This window comes from Desmodus rotundus, chromosome 2 (assembly GCF_022682495.2).
Source record: "Desmodus rotundus isolate HL8 chromosome 2, HLdesRot8A.1, whole genome shotgun sequence".
NCBI classification, from domain to species: domain Eukaryota; kingdom Metazoa; phylum Chordata; class Mammalia; order Chiroptera; family Phyllostomidae; genus Desmodus; species Desmodus rotundus.
In genome coordinates, this window is record NC_071388.1 from 51,005,158 (window position 1) to 51,028,928 (window position 23,771).

Sequence of the window (23,771 nt, forward strand, 5' to 3'; positions counted from 1 at the left end):
CTTGCCCACCAGGGCTTCACTGAGGCCTGCCTTCTACAGAGCGCCTGGAGACTACTCACACTGCACTTGCTCAGGCTGGGCACATTGGTTTGATGAGCAGACAGAAGACCCAGGAAAAGCCCTGACCTAGTCCATTTCTCCCAACAGCATCCCTTTGCAAAAGGCTGGGAAATTTCCTCTATAATTCTGTGAGTAAGCACCAACTGCTTAGCACCCCCAAAAGCCACCCACTGCTTAGCAGTTTCCCAGGTACCCCAACAATGCCCACTCACAGAATTAGCTTGGGAGGGAACACACCACAACTGTCAGAGGGGCTGTGTTGAAGGAGACTATGGGTGGAGTTTTTTCCCTTTTCCCATTTTCCAAATACTCTGTAAAGTGGTTGTGCTGCTTTTCTAACTGAAATGTTTGTATTTTTTAAAATGAGTCTTTGACCACAACTTAGAGAAAATATTTCTCTTTTCCGAATGTCGGCTATGCCAATACTCGGTACAGTTTGGCTCAGCATTTAATTATTATGTTCCTGAGTCCTGAGTGTCTTTGCCGGGCCTCTCACAGCTAGACTGGCACAGAGGCAATCTGCGGCTTTTCTCTGCTAAGACCAATCAAGGGCCTGCCTGGCATATTGTGGCTGCCCAGAGCACTGCTGGCTCTTTTGCTCCTGCAGCAGGATTGAGGTCAGCCCCAGGGCTTCAGCCTGAGGGCTGAGGAGAAGGGGGAGCCTTCTTGGCTCTGCCTGACCACACTGTTCCCCAATCATGATGGCTAACGAACATCTAAGACTCCGAATTCAGTTCTCTTGTGGATTAAGGTGGAGGTAAATGTATTGCCATTTCCAACGTGAAGAAGTAGAGTTTTTCCTCCTTGCTTTGATTCTGGTGTGGCCCTGTAACTGTTTGAACAAAAGGAAAGCAGCAGAGATGCCCCTGTGCAAGTTCTAGGCCTGGGCCTCAAGAAGGGCCAGCAGCCTCTGCTTTTGCCCATTGGGGAGACCTGAGCTACCATGTAAGAACTCAGCTACACTGAGGGAGAGATCGGGGGTGGGGTCGGGTGGAAGTAGCAGCCACATCAAGAGGGAGAGACCTCAAGACTACACAGAGGCCCTGCCATCACAGCATCCCGGCTGAGCCCGGCCCTCCAGCCATCACCACCAAGTTACCAGCCACGAGAGGGAGCCATCTGGGTGTTGCAGCTGGTGGAGTCCCAAGACCACTGCGGCATAGCCAGTGGCACATGGAGCAGAAGAGCTGCCCAGCTGAGCCCAGGCAACGTGCAGAATGAGGAGAGGTAATAGAATGGCTATTATTTTCAATCTATCAGGCTAGCTTCCAAAGAAAACTAACGCAACCTGTTGATGAGACAAAGCTGTTTATTGTTTACTGCGGTAAGGGAGATCACCATGTGGCAAAGCTTTGTCAGTGTCTCCAAGGGGGGAAGATGAGATCAGAATTTATTTGTAACTAGAAGCTTGGTTTAAGGCAGTGTTTCATTAGAGACACGTGATACGAATGGGGCAAGAATCACCGTGTAACAATCCAAGATGCGTGGAAACAGCAAGGCAAGGGATTTCCAGCAGAGGAATTCAAAGAATCTTGGAGCACAAACTGTTGGTGTTTCCCATTGAAGAATTGATGATAAGTTCCTTTAGTGGACAGGCAAACCATTTTCCTGGGTAGGAGACTCCTAAACAAATAAAGTCATACCAATGATGGTAGAGGAATATTAAAGTTCTGCTAATGAAGACAGAGAAATAGCACAAAGTCGTGTTCATATAAGCAATAAGATATGGTTTATATTCTCATGTCCAGGCTGAGTGTGGGGCTAGCTGATTTCCATTCTCAAGCCACTAAGTTCGGGGATGGCTTACTATACAGCGGTTAACAATCGAGACACTCCTCAAAACTTCCTCTTCTCAGTGTTTCTATATTTCTCAATTCATTCATTCATCAGATATTATATACCCATTATGTGCCAAGCATAGGGCTAGGCACGGGCGACATGAAGAAGAATAAGACAGGGCCCCTGCTTTTTCAGAGCTAAATTGTAGTCAGGAAGAGATAGACAATAAAACATTAAACAACAAAAAAAAACTAACAAGGTAATCTCTATGCTGATGAAGTGTTCTGAGGAAAATGAAAAGAGCAATGGACGTCCTCCTGAGAAGATGACATCGGTACTGGATGACATGTGAATGGTGGAAGGATCCAGCAACTCAAGCTCTCAGTGGAGAACATTACAGGCAGGGTCACAGCCAAGGCCAATTCCATGGGGCAGCGAAGAGCACTGGCATGCTGGAGGGACAGCAAGGCCAGTGTGCCTGGAACACGCTGACCAAGGGGGGTGGCCCACCATGAGGCAGGAAGGCTGGCAGCGGTCAGACCTCACAGGGCTTTGATGGCCATGGGGAGGAACTTAGAAGCCACTGGAGCAGCGCCGTGCACTAGAAATCAAATGCAGGCAACATATGCAGTTTTTAATTTTCTAGTAGCCACATTTTTTTAAGTAAAAAGAAATAGGTAGGACCAGAATTAATTTTAATATTTTATTTAACCCAATATATCTGACATATTATTTTAACATGCACTCTATCTGTAAAATTGTTAATGGGATATTTTACATTCTTTTTTAGTGCTAAGTCTTTAAAATATATATGATACTTTCAGCACATCTCAGTTCAGACTGGCCACATGACAAGGGCTGAGCAGACACCTGCGGCCAGGGGCTACCATACAGGCCAGAGCAGCCCCAGAAGGTCTAATGATCGTCATCCTCAGAGCCAACTTTCATTTCTGCCTTCCCCCCATACTGACCTACCATCATCACCCACCAAGAGCTTACATAATTCCATCTCAACACTGCCACATCTCTCCCATCACCTTCACCCCAGCTCGAATGCCTTCATTATTTTGTACAGCAGTTATTCCTCCATCCTCTGGATTGGGCTTTCTGCCTTTGCTCTAACTCCACCACTCTCTCTCCACCAGGCTACTGATGTGTTCTGCTAAAGCACAGCTTCCATCTTCTCCCTTCTCCCCTTCCGATCGTCCATAGCTCTTCTGCCCCCTGAAGTTCAGACTCCTTTGGAAGGCCTACGGGACCCCTCCTAAAATAGCCTCACCCCTCCTTCTAGCCTTCTTTCCCACAAACCCCTTTACATAATACAATTAAAACCCAGGTCCCAGCTTGGTCCACTTCACCACCCTGTCCCAGTGACTTACAAAAGTAATGTTATTTTATTTCCCAAAATATCCTTAAGCACCATGGATTTATTATAGTAAAACATGGGAAGCTTTGAGGATTTGGTTCTGTTTATCATTTTCCTTTAATAGCAACTTTCCTCTCTGTATAAAAGTGCTTTCTATTTTTCATTTGATAGTTTTTCTTTTGTAAAATTTTTATTCTTTTAAAAGCAAACCCAGTGGCCTGCACCATTTGGGTATGAGTTGCCTGCTTGTTGCTTGATTTGTTTGTTCTTATCCCATAGCCCACTCTTGGCAAAAGTGGAGTGTGGCAACTGTACACAGCAGGCATCATCCATGTTGTGTGTGTGCATATGTGTGTGTAAAATTTTAAGCTAAAGTATAGTTAGTTGAATTTTGAAAGCCTATGACATCGCTTGAAATTATGAGAAACACTATGGGATGTAACAAGTCCAGGCTGGGCATCTCTTAAAATCCTCCTTGACTTTGGTTATGACCTTGTAAGAGCATCTTAACCACCAGTTTTGAAGTATGGTTGAAAGCCATTCTTCATGTTTTTCTCTTTTTCCCCTTGGTTGAAACACTTAAGCAACTGAGTGTGCAATTTTTGCAGACCCCATTCCAAAAGAGCCATCAAAACAAAATTCATGTGACGGCCACATGCCGGTGCATGTCACACAGCTGCTCTTGACTATTTATGGATGTGAGATATTAACTCCAGAGTTAGACTGGAAGTGAATTGAGTCATAACTTGTTATTGAAGGAAGCTTGTGCTTGCATCTCTGAAAATTAATACTAAAAGTCAAGGGGTTCACAAGCTTGTTCCAGCTGGAGTCCCCATTCCTCAAATCTTGTCTACCAACTTGATTTGGCTTGATTTTAATTTGGTTTGGGAGCCTACATTAGTCCTTTGCATATATTTCAGTATATATGAAGGTCTAATAGCGAACACTTTCTGCTTGCCTAGCAGGCACATAATGGCCCTTCCCCTTGCCAGACCACAGGCCCAGACCTCAGTGCTCTACTGAGAAAACCTACAAACAAAGCTGTCAACCAAAATTAATTTTAGACTTTAATAACGAATCAAAGCATTTATCTGAGCAAAAAGAGCTGCAGCTTAGAAGACACTGATCCAGGTAGCAACCTAAATTGTGCCCCAGAGACAAAGGAGAGCCCACCTTTTATAGAGAAACTTCTGTCCATAGTTCCCATTTTGGTTTATCTCATGCAAATAAGGCTTCCAAATCCTACAGTTCTGATTGGTTAGGGTAAGTCACTGTCTGCTGGCTGCATGGTAGCAATGGGAAGGGAGGAGGAACTTCCCTACAGTGATGGACTCAAACAGCAGCACAAACAGGCAAGATGGTGCAGGAGGTTAGAACTTTAATTTGTGGTTTTTCCTGGGGTGCAATGTTCGTGAGACTTCAACTTTAGGCCCATTTAACCCCAACAAGTCTTGACAGGTAAATTCCTTCTCAAAGTATATAAAGCTCGTACAGCTCATGTTTCCTCAGTCTGCCTAGAGTTTTGGTCTCCATCTTTTTCTGCTTCCACCTAACACTAAACTCTTACTGAGCACCTACTATGTGCTGTCCTTTGGAGAGACAGATAAATGAGACACCAGCCTCTCAATCTCTGAAGAATTTAGGTGTAAATAAAGAATGTTTTAAAGAAGTCCCTTGAGGTGATTCAAGAAAAATGAATGTTTCTTTTAAGGCTGGATATTCCAGGCACTTTGGTAGGTGAGAGAGGTTGGAAAAGTAGATAGAGAAGAGGTTAGAAGAGGCTTCAGGGCTGGGTCTGACTTGGGGAGGGAAGGCAGAAAAAGGCCAGGTTTGACTGGTTTCATTTGCTAATGAGTCACAACTATCAGTCAAGGTTGTCCAGGAAAAGCTGCCTCTTTAAATTCCCCAGAGGGGGCCAGGTAGAACCAGAAGAACCTGACCTGGAGATGGGCCCTGCCCCAACTCACCAAGACCTTGGCAATGTCACTTGCCCTCATTTAACTCTAGTTTCCTCATCTGTAAAATGGGAGCATTGGATCATTTGATCTCAGGTGTCCTCCAACTTGAGACCACAATCCCCTGAATTGCCTTCCTTACAGGCCTGACCCCTGAATGGGGGTCAAAATGCGCAGACAGTGTGAACTATGTATGCCAGATGTTGCAGTTAGAAGCTGAGGGTGATGATTCATGAGTCACAAGTGCACATTATCTGCCCAAGAACACAGAACCCCTTTCAATCTCTCATTCATCCACCCTTGTCCCCAATCTCTGCCCATTTCTCTGTTTGGTTTAGGTTTGACCATTCATTCATTCATTCATTCAACAAAAACTTTTAGTACTGCTGAGTCCTGGGCCCTATATTAGTCACCACGAACTATCCCAACCCCACTGTGGGATGGACTTTCTAAGTGAAAAATGCTGTCAGGCTGGTCCCAGGAATCTGATGCTCAGCTCTGGGGAAGGTCTTGTCCATTGTGGGGGGATTTTCAATACATTTTCTGGAATGGAGAGTGAGGGGAGTTATCGTGTACAAGTGTCCTATCGCACTTGAGACTCAGCACTTCTAAATGAAACTTGAGATTCCCTTCTCCTTCACATCAATCCTCTCCCCTCCGTGAACAAGAATACCCAACCCCCTCCCCCCCCAGTTAAAGCCATATTAGTCTCTTTGGCCTTCTTACACTCCTTACTCAGAGAAGGCAACTGACCCCAGGAAGTGGAAGGGCCAGTGTGGTCCAGACAAGCGAAGGAGGCCCACCAGCAGTGGCTTAAAGCAGCAGAAGGAACTTGTGTTGGGAGAGGGACTAGGCCCAGGCTTGTTGGAGAGAGGCCCCTGGCAAAACCAGCCAGTAGCTGAGTAATCTGGGTTTCTGGGTTTCAGGGCTCAGGGTACCTGACGGCAGCAGGCATTTCTCTCCTACCTCCAAGTCACCTTCTTTCCCTTCCCTGTGGCTCCTTACCTGCTTTGAACTGGGAGGGCCTGTTATGGAATCTAATCAATGCTCCGAACTTGAGGACACCTATCTCAAGGAGACAAGGCAAGCTCCCCCAGCCATGGACAGAGCAGGCAGGCCTGGGCTTCTGCTGGGGCTAAGGCCCTCCCTCCTTGCCCAGACTGACCTGGTGATTAATGCTTCCTGTGGGCACAGGAGCCATAGCCTTTCCTTCTGTCCTTTGGGAGGCCACATCTTAGCCCCAGCCTTCTTTGTCCTGAAGAGTGTTCATATTTGTCACGAAGGAGGTGGTGAAGGCAGGAAAAGAGTGTTGGTCTGGGAACCCAGAGCAGCCCAAAGTAATTGCAACCTTTAAGTGAAAGAAGAGGAAAAAAATGAGTTGGGGTAGGAGGGTTGTTTAAAGGCAGAAATGAATTGGGGTAAGAGAGTGGGATGGTAGGTATATAAGGAGAGAGAGAGAACGAGACTTATTTACAGTCTTCTGAGAGCAAAAAGTTAGAATCTTCCCCCGCCACAGCAGGAGCTCAGGGCTCAGCACAAGAATCTCAATATTTCAATGTCTCTCCCTTCCCTCCACCACCCCGCCCCTCCCCAACACCCCCGTCTTTCGCTTCAGTGGTTTGCGTTATCGTTTGCCAAGCTCCAAGAGCCTCAGGACCTGTATCTACTTCAGCCCCAGCTGTAAGTCTTCCTCCCCACTCCAGGAGTTTCACAAATAAATCACTGAGAACAGAGCTCTCCTCACCACAAACAGCATGCAGGCTTCTGCTCGGCCTCTGTGGCCTTGGACCAGCTCCTGGAAGGGGCCCCTGCCTGGTGACAAGCACCCACACAGCCTGTGTCTCACAAACACTCAGCCCCAGGGAGGCCTTGCCTCCCAGGTGACCTGACAGGCTTGGAGGGAGCTGGCGAGGCCAGGTTGTGCTGCTCACGTCCACCCTCACCCTAGGCTAAGCTGGGTCCACGGCACAAGGTTCTCTCCCAGGGGACCAAGCACACCACACAGCGACCTTGAGAAAGTTATTTTAGCCTCTGCAGACTTCCCATTCTGTGTTTTAAAATAGATCAGAAATTTATGCTGCTCAATTCACAAAGAAGCTGCCTTGGAAAAGACTGAAGTGTTTTGGCTTCCTGAGAGGAACCCGAGGTTCTGGAAACCTCTTTGAGCCAGCACAGACACAGGTGTCCACACACACGTTAGGTGCAAATCCTCCCACAAACTCACGTCACATCCATTCACCGACTGGGCTGCAACATCTGGGGACAGGGGTGTCATTCTGGGCACTGCTGGTAGTAGAGTGTTTGGAATAAGGGTAACACTCAATAAATAGTTATTGAATGAATACACTTGGAAAATATTTCCTGTGTCCCTTTCTCGTGCCAGCCATTGTGCTGAAAGCTTCAGTCAGCCCTAGCCCTCAGGTTGCCTGCAGGCCAGGAGGGAGACAGACACATAAGCAAATACAGCCATAGAGGGTGTTAATGGGAACAGAAAAGAAAACAGGGCACAGACGGGGAGGCTCAGAAGAGCGAGCTCAGCTCTGCTCTGTGGGGAGAGGCAGAGACAGAAGGGGATGGCACTGAGCATTGAAGGAAGGTTGGGAGTTCATTAGTTGGATAAGAGGGGAGGCGGTGGAGGTGGTAGAGGGGGTGGCAGATATCTGCACACTGACGGAAAATGTTTTCAAAAGCACAGAGACCTGAAGCAACATGGCAGAGTCCAGAGCACCACAACTTTTCCCTCTCTCAGGGCTGCACTGCAGGGAGGAGGCCGAGCATTTGGAGATGAGCAGGGGAGGGGAGGAGGAAGGCTGGTTAAGGAGGGTTGCATCTGTTGGTTATTAAGTCCCAGCATTTCTGAGTTGTTCCTATACTTAACATGAACATGCTTATTAGACCCTTAAAATGTAGTAGTTTCACCTTTCTCTCTACTGATTGAGAAACCGTAAGCGTATGGCTTACGAACTGCCCACAGTAACTCTGAGACACCCCCACCCTCACGTCTGTCTCTACACCAGGGCCTGTATGTTGGAAAGCACTACTTAGGGGGGCCATAAACAGTGATTTATTACCCAAACTGGTTCACTCTGGGGACTCAAGGGTCATTATGACTAACTGACCAGGGCAACAAGTAAGAACTGGGACCATTCTGGGGAAACCAGGATGTAGGGTCACTCCAGCTGGAGATCTGACATTGAAGGGTCTCAGAGAGGCAAGCACTGCGATCGGATTCACGGGAGTGAGAGGATATGGATGGAGGCCCTAGCCAGCTTTGGCATTCTGTGAATCTATGATTGATAGGCGTTGGAAGGCTTAGATAAAATATGTCCTCAAGGAAGTTTGGGGGGTGGACTGCAATTCAATCTAAACCTTGAAGACCATACCAATATCCTGTGTTTTCAGGTGAAACCCAATAAAAGTGCCCAAGAAAAACACTCCCAAGGAAGCTCCACTCATCCACCCAACCAAGAAGGGAAAGGAGATGCCCGTGAAAACATTCCATTGAAATTAAAGCTGTGCTGCCCACCCACCTTTCCCTCAAGCCCTTGCCCTCCCTCCCTCCTCCTCCTCCTGACTCCAGTAGCACAGGTGAGAGGGGATAGGGTCTGTAAGAGGATGTGAGCATGAAGAGGTTAAGTCAGTGCTGTTGATTCAACTCCTATAACAATCCTCTCCCCCTCAACCTCTGCCCCCACAATAAACCAAAAAACATTCTTAAAAAATATTCACAGCTACTCATTGCCTAAAGAATTAAGCACAAATGCTTCAACCTCCATTTTAAGTCCCTCTACAGAATGAAGATAACCCACATCCTTTATGCACCTTTTCTTACAATCTAATTGGAATTCTTGCTGAGCATACTTTACATTCTACTCTGTAAGTGCTACCTCATGTTCTATCCACTCCTTACTCATCAAAGTCCTGCCAATAATTTCATATCGTCAATAAAGCTTGTCTTTTCTCCTCCCTCTCTTTCTTTTAAGTTACTTAAACACTTATCTTTCAAGACACATATATGCTGTACTTCCACATAAAATTATAATCAATGAGTGTTGGTATCTACCTCTGAATTCTCTTTCCTAAGGGACTGGTAACCAGTGTGGATTAAGGAAGTTTGCGTACATTCTCTCACGTACGTCCCACACTAGGCCAGTTCTATTCATTTGGAAATTCAAAGGAACTAGAAGAGCCAAAACACTTGAAAAAGAACAAAGTTGGAGAATGTACACTATCGATTTCAAGGCTTATTTGAAAGCTATGATAATCAAGATACTATGATGTTGGTGTAGTAATGGGTGAATAGATTAATGGAACAGTATTGACAGTTCAGAAATAGAACCCATAATTACTCAATTGCTTTTTGACAGACATGCAAATTTGCACTGTTTTTGGAGAAAGAATAATCTATTCAACAAATTGTGCTTGAACAATTGGATAAAAATGCAAAAAAAACCACCCCACAACACTTTGAGTTATATCTTATATCATATTCAAGAAATAACCCAAAATAAATATTAGACCTAAATATAAAACCTAAAACTATGTAAACCTTCTAGAAAAAACATAGAAGAAAATCCTTGTGACTCAGCATCAGGCAAAGATTCCTTAGACACAATACCAAAACGTAGTCTATTACAAAAATTTAATAAATTAGATTTCACCAAAAATAACTTTAAACAAAGAGAGAAAAAAGAATTTGGATAAAATATTTGCAAATCACAGATCTGATAAGAGAATTGTATCCAGATTATACAAAGAGATTTTAAAACTCCATAGTAATAAACCAAACAAACCCATTACAAAATGGGCAAAAGATTTAAACAAATACTTCATCTACAAAGAATATGGATGGCAATCAAGTACATGAAAAAACATATGTAATTAGCTTTAGGAAAATGCAAATAAAAAATCACAATGAGCTACAGACCCACGAAACACCCACTAAAACAGTCTAAAACTAAAAAGACCAACTATATCCAGTGATGGCGAAGAAGTGCAGGAGCCAGAAACCCCACGCGCCGCTGGTGGGAATGTAAAATAGCATAACCATTTCAGAAAACAGTTTCTTAAAAAGTTAAACATATGCCTACCATATGTTCCAGCCGTAACACTTCTAGGTGTGTATCCAGGAGATGAAAGCAAATGACCATACAAAGATTTATACTGAATATTCAAGGCAGACTTATTTGTACTAGCCAAAAATTGGAAACAATACAAGCATCTATCAATAAGTGAATGTGTAAAAAACTGGCAGCTTACCTATACAATAGATTAGTATTTAGCAATAACACAGAATAAAGTATTGATACATGTAACAACATGGATGAATTTCAAAATAGTCATACCGAGTGAAAGAAGCCGGAAAAAGGAGAGTGCATCCTCTATGATTTCGTTTGTACAGAATTCTATGAAATGCAAACTCATCTATAGTGACATAAGGCAAATCACTGAGGGAGGGCAGCAGAGAGGATGCTGGCGAGGGCAGAGAAGGGTCACAAAGAGAGATGAGAAAGCTTTTGAGAGTGATGGATATAATCACTATCGTCACTGTGGAGATAGTTACATGGGTATACACATATGTGAAAACGTATCAAATCGTTCTCTGTAAATATATGCAGTTTATATTATTCAAGTATATCTCAATGAAATTTAATTTTAAAAAAATAGGCATAGTCCATCACCTAGAAGCTCAGAGTAATGGTCTCACTGAAGAGACACCACTTGAAGGAGGGGAGGGTTTTCGTTTGTCCATTTTGTGTTAACATCATCTAGTCGGCATTCTCCACTATCGCTCAACACCTGGTCTACCAAATTTACAGTGTCCTGCTGTCCCCAAAAAGCATCCACCCTGCTGTTTGAGCATCTGGTGGGAGGAGGGGCAGATATCTCAGTCTGACTTCTCGAGACTTGCACCAGTTCTGAACCACAAGTGGCCCTCTGAGATAGGAACGAAGGACTGGTCCCTGCGGCCTTAGACCTGGAAGGAGCCTTGGGGTCTTGTGATCCTCCCTCCTTCCAGCGCGGGAATCCCCTCTACTTCTGAGTGACCACCATCTACCCTCTGACAATGTCTCTGCCGGGGAAACTCACGCTGGTCACCCGAGTATAAAACAACCAGCTACATCCCAACGGGAAGAAACCAGAGTAGGAGAAGAGGAAATGAGAGGGCTGTCCCTAAAACCTGTCAGGATCTCACTTCCTGTCTATGTGTCCTTATCCTTAAAACCTATCTATCCTTACTTCCAATGCGGTTCTTTGAGAATCTCAAATTTAGGAGGAAATCAACTGTTTTCAATGGAAGTGGGGGAAGAAAGACAGATGAATAGAAGTGAAAAATGAGACAGATGGATAGATGTGAAATATGTGAAAAGTTGCTAATAAATTCTTTTAAAAAAATTGCATTTCTGACCCAGCGGGCTATTTCTGTTTGGTTGAAGGGGTTTATATGTTAGTCGGCTCTGAGCATCTCTGAGCGTGTCTCTCACGTCTCGTGGCCGTGGCGTTCTCAACTCTGCATTTAAAGTCGAGAGCACGGGCCTGCCTGTCTCCTGATCAGCAACGAGGCTCAGGACTTCGGGTTCTGAGGAGAGAAAAAAGCTCTGTAGAGAAAGACCAGGACTGTATCATTTCCATTTCTTTTTGACACCTTTTCAAGCTTGGTGACTTCAGCTACTTTTCTGAAGGGAATAATCTTTTAAGCTTTCCACCCAATCTGTTCTCAGACAGGAGTTTAAACTCCCCCATTCGGAGTTTATCAGACAGATCTGCAGACTTTTCCGGGAGGATGTTTACAAAGGACTCTCAGTGTTGCCAAGAAAAGAGAGAGAATGAGAATGATAGGGTTTCTGAAGGGCAGTTTCAGAGGCAGTGAGACTTGAACGTAGACGGAACCTTCTTTCTCTTACTAACAGGCTGTCCAAAGGCTGGTGGTGAGCAACGTGGTGTGCACGGGGCAAGTGGTTTCCCTGTGGGAGAGGGTCACTCATAATGCCATGAGCCCGTGGAGTTTGCCTTTTACGTCGTCTTGCATTCTCTTGTTAAAATTGAAATTATTCCAGGGATTGCAGCCTGTAGTTCTATTTTCCAACACTCCTCTGCTTTTTACAGAATCCCTTTATTTTTTGAAGAGAGGGAAGGGCGGTCTTCCTAAAAGGTGGTATCTTGCTTAGTAACAGTGTCCTATCTACATGACTGTGTGGCACTAAGCATGTAAGAATGAATTAATCTTCTTTAGGGAGAAGGGAATGCTAGAATATGGTTCTTTATATCTAGTAAATCACGTGATACAGGCACAGAGCATTTTAAGTATGACTTCATCAATCTCAGAATTACTTTGAAATGATGTACCTGTTCAGGTATTTACAACTCTGAACCTCCCCAATTGCAGAAATCTAAATGTATTTTGGTTTATTGAGTTTTGACTTATTGCATGATAAATACCCTCCCCCACACTGCTCATATTCAAATACACACTAATACACAGCGAGGTCTAGAGAACAACTTCATTTAAAATATCACTTTAGGAGCATTAAAAAAAATGTCTAGCAAAACAAACACTTCTGCAGCCAGTCTAGGAAAACAGTGTTTCTCTCTGTTAAGGAAGACTTTTATCTAGCAAAAGGTAAATTTTCATGATCATAATCAAGCAGGAGAGAAATAATTTCCAGTGAGCTGCCTGACAAGTTCTGTAATTGTAGTTCACTTTAATTAACAAGCTCCATCTTTGAATTGTTAATCTCCATTCCTTTCATTTAGTCAAGACTAGAACTAAATGGATTTCAACCATGAGTTTCCCCCTCCCCCTTCAATGAACTGTTACATTTCAAGTCTCTTACGGAGAAGAACATGAATCTATCCCATTTGTCATCAGCTAAAATCTGCAGTCGTAGGAAGAATTTGTTATTTGTGACAATATCCTTATGCAATGAAAAAGGAAACCGAATCAAGACCTTCTAAAGAGCATCTACCTCCAAGTGAGTGGGTAGGGGGGCTGTGTGTAGGGAGGGAGGGGAAGAAGGTTGGCATTCAGCAGGAGGATTCCTCCCAGGCTCAATAAATAGGGAAATCATAACATTGGCTACAAAGCTCCAGCCTTCAGGTCATGGAACACATTAACATGAAGAAAAATTGGGAACCAAATTTTACGTTTCATGGCTGTTTTCAGCACAACACAAACATATATTTTTTTAAAATCGTCTTTATTTTTTCTGAACAGTTTTAGGTTCACAGTATTCTTTTTTTTTAAGAAAAAAACCATGGGTCTCAACATATTGCCGAGAATGACTTCCAGGAACGAAGAGTAGCCATGAGATTATTGAGAATTAAGCAAGATTCCAGAACAGGCTTTGTTTACCCAAGTTACTCCCACCCACCACTGGGTGGTAGTGTGATTGAGACCTTCCTTCCCAGGTAAACTGTCCTCAGATCTGCCCCATTCTCCCCAGGTCACTAATGTCACCCTCTGGGAAGTGTGTGTGTGTGAGTGTGTGAGCGTGTGTGTCTTTTGAATCAATAGAATGCTGTCCTGATTGAATGTGATCTGCGGCCGGCATGACAGAGGGTATTGTTCTGTCCTTTTCAATCAACAGCTTTCCATCGAGAGGACACAGAGGTGGCTTAGAAAGAGGTCACCACGGGGCATGTGGCCTGCATTACGGTCCTGGGCTTGTTTTATGACACCAGAAGATATGCATAGCCAGCCCAAGGGAAAGAAATGAAATGAAATGAAATTTTAATTTCAATTAAATTTTAACCATGCACGCACCCACTCCACTCCCTGAATGAAAATCAAAAACCTTACAGCCGCCTGGTATACAGGGTCTCAACCTTTCATCAGCTGGAACCCCTCCAAGCTACAAGTCTTGAAAGATTTTTTTGCCTACCAGTGTGATGCTTTTATTAAATAACAATTCAATTTCTCATTTTTCATTAATCACAGCTACTAGCAACAACAGCTGTCTTTCATCGAGGGCTTGCTGTGGACCAACCCCAACAATCCGTGCGGCGGGTATCATTACTGTCCTTATTTTACAGACGATGACACGGAGGTTCAGAGAGATCAAGTAGCTCCGTCAGCGACGTCCGGCTAGGAAGCAGACGCGCACAGGCAGCCCGCGGATCTGTCTGCTGTCAAAGCCCAGGCGATTCATCCGCACTCTATCTGGCACAGCAGAGCTTCTTTCTGGTTTGCAGGAGGTGGTCCCTGGTGTAACCACACAGCCAAAAGCAAAGGAGAGGGGCATCTTGATGAGACTGCAATCCATACCCAGGCAAATACAGAATTCCTGTCAAGCTCTTTGACATATTGAAAATTGCTCACAGACCTCCCCTCTCAACTCCCATGCCATTAACACCTTTAGTCACTCCTGGGAAGTCTGCGGGGTCAGAGATAGGGAGCCATTTGCTAAGTCCCGTTCTCGTTCTCACGTAAGAGAGTTTTTCAGTGAGGTTGTGAAGTAGGGACATGCACAAGGACCCAGAATGCAGGGTTCCCTACCTCCCTGCACCTTCGGGGATGCCCAGGAAAGCAGAAATAGTATATGGGCCTGGGCAAGACATTACTCCTTAGTTTTTTCCTCTGCAAAATTGCTTTCCCTGGGATTCTGCTCCTCACTGCCCAAGAAATAAGGGCTTCAGCCTCCAATAGCAAATATCAGAGAATTTTTAAAAATAATTTCTTCAGTTGTATGATATGACTAGCTGTGACCGGATGTCTCTTAAGATTTCAGAGCTACCACATGCTGACTGCTTCTGGCCATTTTGAAACAATCTGGGATCTAAACCTACAGGCCAACAAATACAAAGAGAGAGCTGGGCCATCAATCATTAGCAGACATCCTGAAGTGTGTTTTCTCACACTTCAGCAGTGGGGGAGGGGTGACAGCAGAAGAATGTGAACAGTTAAATAGATCTTACTGGGACTTAAAGAATGAATTAGTATCAAAAGATCTTTGACACAAGCTGAGTCGATGTTGAAAATAATATTTGAGGAGCACCGGGAACCCAGCTTCTCTTTCAGGTGAACCAGCCCGGGAGTTCAAATTTCTGTTTACTGTGAGAGCTGGGGGCCAGCCCAAGTCTATTTATCTCTGCATCCCCGCAGTGCCTAACATACAACTTGGCACACTGAAGTATTAAGGAAATATTGGCTTTATTATTAGAAAGAAAGCCCAGAAACTCCAGGGTTGGCATTGAGAGGAGACTGGCTAGGGGGCAAGATGAGGGGCTTGAGAAAGGCAGCTTTGAAGACCCTCATTCTTTGTGTAGGATCTGCCTTCTTGGAGCGATCTTGGGTCCACCATGCCCACCTCCACAGTGGTCTCAGGTGGTCTCAGGGAAGGGCTGTGCTTCCTCTAACATGCTGGCCCCACCGTCTTTCCAGGTGAGGGGCAGTGGGAACATTGGGAAAAAAAAAATAAAGACTCTACCAGTCAATAGGAAACCACAAGAAGGGGTACCAGAGATCCGGAAGGGCTTAAGAACCTGGCTTTGAAATGCAGTTTTATCTGGCAGGTGCTCACCTTGGGCCCTTTTCCCTGCCTCTGTGGTACAGAGAACATAATTCCCCCTCCCTCTGCAGGGCTGCCTTAGGCCCCCCAGGATTCTCCATGTCCGTTGCCCAAAGACATTCCACTCAACTGACTCAGAAATTCTACAAGCATTACAGTTAAATCTCTATGTTCAAAATAGAGTTAGAAATATTTTTAAAAACAAAAGTAAGAAATAATATGCACGTTCCACAGAATTATACTACATTAACACATCAGACAGCACTAATGATATCTCTAGCTGATTTTAGAGCTGACAGCAGCGTAAAAAGTTCACTCCCCCAGTGTACTGGAAGAGTGTCCCTTGACAGCAGGGCCACCCTCAGAAAAAAGGTTCCCATTTGTAGCCTGGAAACTGTTAACCTAAAACAAAAAGTCAGAATGAGAGGCAACAAGTGTTTATTTGAGATCAAAGAATTGCAATTGGGGGAGAACAGATTGAGGCAGAAACCCAAATAGTGCCCCTCCCCACCTTAGCACGGGAAAGAGACTCAGGATTCTTACGGGGAAAAAGGGAAGAAGATGAGGTAAGTTGTATTAATGAAGAATTTATTGGTGCTAGATAAGGTAAGTTTAGATTTTTATACTTCATGGATTAGCCTATATTTGGTCATTAGGCAAAAAGACTGGATTTCTACTTCATTGATTGCTTAGCAATTCAGTCATCAGTAAGGTCCAATTTCATCCATTCTTACAAACAGGATATTCTTGTTCTTATTGACTTCTTGGAATGTTGGTGGTTTGGTCCAGTTCAGAAAATAAAGAAAAGCGAGACATGCACGGCAGTTCCTCTCAAATGGCTACTCTGGCTCTACTTTAAAGTGGCCCCATTCATGTCATCTTTCACAACAATAATACAACAAGATAAACTAGAGAAGCTTATTGCATGCCGAGGCTGATAAGACAGCAACTGTTACCTGTGTTCTCTGATTTCAAAATGTTGTGCTAGTCAAAACAAACAACCTCTCACTGGGTTTATAATAAATGTCACAAATTTGAACATATAAAATAAATTTGTGCCAGCTAAACACCACTTGTATTTGTTTTATATATTAGGTTCCACATTAGATTTTTATTTTATGTATTTATTTTTAGAGAGAGGGGAAGGCAGGGAGAAAGAGAAGGAGAGAAACATCAATGTGTGAGAGAAACATTGATCTGGTTGCATCTCGCATGCCCCTAACTGGGGACCTGGCCCTCAACCCAGGCATCTGCCCTGACTGGAAATCGAACCAGCAACATTTTGGTTTGCAGGCCGGTGCTTAACCCACTGAATCACAGCAGCCAGAGCAGATTTTATTTTTAAGAAAGACCTTGTGTCTCAAAAAGTGCAAAAGTCCCTCCTCAGACCATCGAAAGGAGGTTGAGCCTTTTTACCTGTTTCCCAGAGCCACACTTGCATTTTCTGCTCCTCAGGACCCTGGGAGCTGCCTACCTACAGACCGGTCCTTATTCGGGAAGGACCTCACAGGAGAGCCAGGTCTCCAGGCAATTTCACCAGGAGGCCCTTGTGCTCAGGCTACTGGGGGTGGTGTTGGGGCCGGTGGGGTGGGGGGGCGGTTCATAATTAAAGCCCTTTGCCAATTCCCCACTTTTCTCCATTATTGTACCTTCCTTGGGTCTGAGGAACCACTTTCCCCTTCTAAAGCTACAGGATGTCAAGGGCTGGTCCACTGTACCCCAGCATAAACTGAGGGAGGGGCCATCATCAAAAAATGCTTTGAGGGGTCATTTTCTTATACACAACAGCACAGCAATAACTGAAATAATTATGTAACATCTTCGCACACCAGCTTCAAAGGGCCCCTTGGAGTGACCTGGACCAACCCCACATTACTGTATGAGGAAACTGAGGCCCCTAGAGGGAAGCGAATTACCCAAGGTCACACAGTGCATCCTCCCTTGGCTCAGTGTCCCCCTCCTTTCCACACTGCCCCACCTCCTCACTCGCCACAATGATCAACCCTCAGGTGAGAGGGTTAACCTTCATTCTGAAGGATGTTAGTAGTGATTTATATTTTTAAATGTGGATAATGGTAGAAATAAAATGATAATGAGAACGCAGCACATGCTTTCAAAGTGACTGTTCACCAGAGTGAACATTAAGCCTGATTTGATCACACCCATTAGAGATTTCAGCTGAACATTACAGAGCTGTTTCTTGGGAATTTGTCTGATAAATGTGGCAGGGTCAGGTGCCAGGGATAAAAAACCATCACTGAAATGTCCAACTAGACAAAAATTTATCAGCTACAGGTCTGAAAGACTTTGAAATACTACACCTAAATCAAATTATTTCAAATTAAAGCAGCTATTTTTTTAATTCTTTTTTTTTTTTTTACAGTATAAGCATTTTTACCTTTATTGGCCTGTTTCATAAGTAGTAAAGGTATTTTGGGAGGGCGGATTTTATTTGTTAATTGTTTCATATGTTGGATTTTATAAAGTGAGAGATGCCTACATGGAAAGCTTTAAGTCTGGAAGATACCTTAGAGACTATCTGGTCCAACCCTTCATTTTCTAAATGAGGCAGCTGTGGTCCAGAGAGGGGAAGTGACTGTCCCCAGGTCACACAGCAGCCAGCATCAGAGCCGGGACTACAAAGAAGCCTCTAGGTCCAGATCAAAGAGTTGTTTGACAGACAGACAGTAGAGACCCCTGGGGCGTGAGTTGCAGGAACGAGATTACAGTACTGAAAATACAAAAGAACACAGTTCTCTTCCTTTTTAAGTCATTTTTTGCTTTAGAAATATAGTATTTTTACTTACTCAACTTCAAACATTTTTTTAAACGGTGTACAATGAAATACTTGTAATCAAATCCAAAAGAGAGGAAGAAGAGAGAGGGAGGCAGAAATAAGAATGTGTGTGTAATGCACACACATGAGTATATGTGTGTGTGGTCTGGGTGGGTGCAGAGAGGTGGTCAAAGAATAATCTTTTCTGGGGGAAGGAGAAATCAAAACTTCTAATGGGAATGGTCATGCCCTGGCCAGTGTGGCCCAGTCCTGCAAAGCAAAAGGTCACCAGTTCAGTTGCCAGCTGGGCACATGCCTGGGTTGTGGAATGGGTCCCAGTTGGGGTACATACGAGAGGCAACCCATCCAATGTCTCTCTCTCTGAGGTCAATGTTTCTTTCCCTTTCTTCTCTCTCTCATTAAAAAAAAGTCACTGAAATTGATTAGATCTGTGATTCTTGGTAATGAAGTAATGAAGTCATCATTTGCTTATTTATTTTTTAAAAACCCTTCAGTAAAGGTGTAAGTAGGGCTTCTTCCTTTCTTTTTGTAACCCTATCACATCCTCCTTCCCTCCAGCTGGAGAACCACAAGGCAGAACTGCAGCACTTTGGAGTTCAAAGGCCCCTTGTACACCACCCGGTCCATCCCTCCAGCTGACGGAGGGACGAGAAGGAGGCTGTTTGTCACAGCGTGGCAGAGTCCAAGAAAAGGTAAGAGGCAGTGGTGGAGAGACACCGGAGACCTCATGTTTGAGTTTCAGGGATGTTAATCATTAAAAATAACTTTTAACTTCTGTTTACAAATATCCCCAGTTGCACAGCAACAGATGGTGTCCCGGGTCCCCTTCAGCCACCTCCCCAAGAAGCTTGAGCCTGATGGTCACAGACCTTCTTAGTTCTCTGGTGTTTTATGAGGTACAATATCCTTCCACACCTGGCATGTCCCATGGAACAGCTTATCCCTGTGAGGTAAGAGGGCAGAAGAGGAAATTGTGCTTTGGAGGGTCAGGCTCAGCCAAGGCCGCCCGCCCAGCCTGGCAGAGCTGCTGAGAGAGCAGCTCCTGACTGGGAATCAGGCTGCTGAAGGCAAGTCCACTCTTTCCTCTCCATGCTGTGGTCTGTCTGAAAGAATGACAGACAAGTGACAGATGGACCGATGCTTCCCATTGCTGTGGACAAAACCCCTACAAGGACACTGTGACAAGCTAGTTGCGGTGCCAGCTCCATGGTCAAAATGCCGTAAGTGTTAAACATCTACCACAAGGAGATTTAAGTGAAATGCTTGTTTTAAAAGAATATGTTTGTTTTCCAAAGTGAAATATTCAAGGACTTCATGTTTGAAGGTTTACAGAAGTCTCATGGGTACCTTAACAGATGACCTGCAAACCTCACGGTTACCCAGGGGTCTCTGGGCATTAGGTTAACACTGTTCATGATTCAAGGAAATAACGAGAGACTTCAAAATGAGATTCACAGCGTCTGGATGAGGCAAGAACTGAGAGAGACATAGAGAAAAGTGAAACGTTGTCGAGCATCGGGAAAAAGATTACCTCTGCAGTCAGGATCCCACCTCTGGGCCTGAGGCTTAAAGTTTAAATAATAATAACAATAAGCTGGCATCTTGATTCAATTCAAGTATGGAAAACCAGTGTCTACAGGCTGCCACTGAGCTGGATGCTTGGCCTGCTGGGGCATCATGGGGCCATCATCAGAGACTGGGGGATGTTGGGTAACTCGGAGCAGAGAGCCCAGCCAGGGTGTTCGCCCCTCCCCTCTGTGAATTCGCAATGCCAGCGGTTAGAAAAAGTGTCTCCATCTCGTAAACACAGCAGATTTGATCTGGAAGTCATTGAGGAAACATAAACACGGAGGCTTCTGCGGCCCTGTTTACACTCCTCCAGCCCTGGGGAAAGCTGCGCTCGCTCGTTGTGGGAGGGTTGGGTTTTTTCAAATGCGTTTCTCTTTTTAAAATGAAAATTCCGAGAAGTACACATTATCATGAAGACCCACATCCCGACAGACAGACCACAAGAGCGTGGACAGGCGATGCTCCAGCAGGTAACAGATGGAATGTCACAGTCATTTGGGCTGTCTTCTGCACTTGCAGAAACTGCTTTTCTGAAAAGCCAATTATTTTGAAAGTGGAAATTAACAGTACAGAAACAGCTTCTAAACTAGATCCTCAGTTAAGAATACGGTTTCATGATTATTTCATGTTTCCCAAATCCATTCCAAATCTGCAGTAACATGGACCAGGAATTTAGCCCAGTTCCCTGCATTAATCAATAAATACTGGGGAAGTGACTGACTTCGGGCCACAGAGTTATTAGCGTCAGAGGCAAAAAGAGGGCAGTGGTTTCCTGGTTTCTACTGGTTCTTTCAGGGCATGTCTCTTCCAGGTGTTGCTATTTACCTAACATTTTTGTCCAAAGGCATTTATTAGATACTGTGTTTTACGTGGAACAGGTAGTGGGTTTTATTCCACCAATGTAAGCACGAAAGAAATGACACATGCTTTTTTAAAAAATGACTTAATTCCCATTAGGAGTATCCAGGTCACTGGGTTGGTGGACAGATTCACCCACTCAGTCATGTGTGAATGGGCTCATTCGGGAAGAGGCACCACCCACCTGGGGGCCATGGAAGGGCTAAGGTGTGGAAGCAGAACGCCTGTAAGGGCCTCTGGTTATGCATGTCCACACAGACCAAGGTCACCACAAGTTGGCAGCTCTCCTGCTCCAGAGCTGTGGCCTCTGCAGAAGAAAGGGGATCCTGGCCCATGGAAGCTCTGATTCTACTCTAGGCCCTGAGAGGAAAGGGAATAAGGGCCTGAAACCCAAACCATTTCTCCTGCCAATCTGGTAGAACCTCCCCAGCCCACTTCCACACCGCACCCCCCACACACCCCTTCTCTCGATTTCTGCTTCCCAGCCTCCATGCTGCCTCCTTCCCAGTTAGCACATTAGCACGATCTCAAAAGCAGGGCCAGAAAGGGCAGGAGAATAATCTTGAAGAACTATGGCTTTCAATTTTATGGCCCAGAGAGTCCTTAAACAAGGAAACCCAAAGTTCTATACACCTAGAGTGAGAGAGGGAAAAATACGTCAAGGACAAGTTCCAATGGATACCTCGGTCGGTTGTCCCGCCACCCTAACCATGGAGAATTCAGACCTTGTCAGGATGGAAACAAGCGTGCACCTGCACAACACCAGCCAGCTGCAGGGCACACTCACACTCATCAGCTCGCTACAACCTCCGGCCCTGCGGGCTAGTTCTTTGTCACCCCATTTACAGAGGAGGAGACCAAGGCTTAGTGAGGGGCTGAGATATTTGTAGTTCCTTCTTCCTTGTCCCGAGAAGAGAGTGGTAAGCCGTGCGTGTCAAATATCCTCTGAACTTGGCCGAACTCTCAGTAAACCGACACCTGTCAATGGCACACCACGATATATTTCCTCCTTTGCCATTAAAGAGCCCAATGAACTTAGGTGAAACAACCAAACACAACTTTTAAGTCTTCTGGAGTTAGCTCCATTGTTTCTGTTCACTTAGCTGCAAGGTTAAAAAAAAAAAAAAGGGAGAGACCAAAAATCATAAACAATCTCAGCATTTGAAGGTTTTGGAAAGAAATCCAATGAATGATGAAAAGAATTGTTTAAATTCCTTGGGGCTGTTTCACTGAGGTGTCTGTGCCCTGGTGCCAACGCTCCTGAGACTGTGTCCTCAGTTTCTGTGTGTCCCCTGATTCCCACCTCTGCAGGGCTGTGGCCCTGACGGCTGTCAACTTCTTCCTGTCCCTGGGGAAACAGGCTTCAACCCCACAAGAACTCCCTCAGTCACTGTTATGGTCTGGATGTTTGGGTCTCCCGGAAGTCGTGTGTTAAAACCCAGCACCAGAGTGACAGCCTGAGGAGGTGAGGCTGTTGGGAGGTGCGTAGCTCATGAGGGTGAAGCCTTAGGAAGGAGATTAGTGATTTATGAAAGGGACCTGGGAGAGCTTCTTTGCCCTGTCCAGTCGTGAGGACGCAGTGAGAACACAGCTCTCTAAGAATGAGGAAGCAGGCCTTACCAGATGCCGAATCTGCAGTGCCTTGGTCTGGGACGTCCCAGTGTCCAGAGATGAGAGAAGCAAACCTCTGCTGTCTGTAAGCCACCCAGTCCACAGCGTGCTCTTATTGCAGCCAAGCTAATCAGTGCATCCAGTCACAAAACAAACATTTACTGAGCAACTAGGTGCCAGGCATTGTTCTGGGCACATGGGAATATAGTCACTAACTAAACAACATGCCTGTTCTCATGGAGCTCCTGTTCTGGGGGAAGGAGGACATGACAGATGATAAAGAGAAATCAATAAAGAATCTTCCAGGGAATGAAAGCAGCAAGGTAAGGGGGATCTTCTAGAGAATAATGGCACCAGAAGAGCCTGGGGACACTTATTGACTCAGACACTTCCCACCGCTCTCTCATCTCCCTTTACTAGGTCTGCGAGCAGGCAGGGAGCATGAAACGATCAGCACAAATGAGCCCAGAAAGGTGCCCAGGGCTGTGCCCATCACAAAAGCACCATAACACACAGGCTGCCTGGTCTGGGGCAGGTGGGCACGGGGGTGCTGCTCCAGGTTGAAGGGCAGCAGCCCTGAGCCCTGGTGTCCCATCAGCCACTCACTGACAGTGTGGCCTTCCCTATGTCCCTTCACCTCAACGAATCCAAGTGTTCCTATTTGTAAATGGGACACAGAGGCTGAGAGGTTTCTCTCCCCATCCACCATTTCCCCCTAGTATTGCATTCTCAAACTTTTATCCGCATTGTCACTTGATTTTTGGCTCTAACTAGTTAATTTAGAAAAATGACCCAAAGAATGGCTGATAGAGCCGGTCACACAGATGTCAAGGGAAGGGAAGGTACATTGCTTCCACCAAAGAGGAAATCAGCCATCTAGAAACCAGAGCCTTTTGCACAAACTTCATCTCAGAGAGATAATGTCAGAAAAATAGCCAAGTGAATTTTGAAAAAGAATATTGAAGATGGGCTTATCTCAGCAAACATGACAACTAACTGGAGAGCTAGGCCGTTTTGAACAATATTCCTGTGTTGGTGCGGGTATCAGCAAATAGATCAGTGTAGCTAGCCAAGGACCTCCATGACAGCAACAGACACCCACCAACACAAACTCTCTCCGTGAGCCCTGCTGGCTCGGCCACCCTGGCCTCTCTCCTGGGACCCTCCCCCTCTCGGGACCCTTCAGTACTGCAGGCTGCAGGCCAACACCTGCACTGACATGCAGGTATGGTTTCCTATGTTCCACAGCTTGCCCCTGAGCACTCATC

The 23,771-nt window shown here is 45.1% G+C and overlaps 1 long non-coding RNA gene across 1 annotated transcript; it reads right to left on the reverse strand.

Moving 5' to 3' along the window:
* Positions 1–13,359: 13,359 nt before the first annotated feature.
* LOC123479356 (uncharacterized) lies at positions 13,360–22,613 on the reverse strand. The gene is made up of 3 exons (XR_006654960.2): positions 22,513–22,613; positions 21,575–21,995; positions 13,360–14,362 (listed from the first exon to the last, which is right to left on the reverse strand). It is a non-coding gene; the product is annotated as an uncharacterized lncRNA (long non-coding RNA).
* Between the last annotated feature and the right edge of the window lie 1,158 nt (positions 22,614–23,771).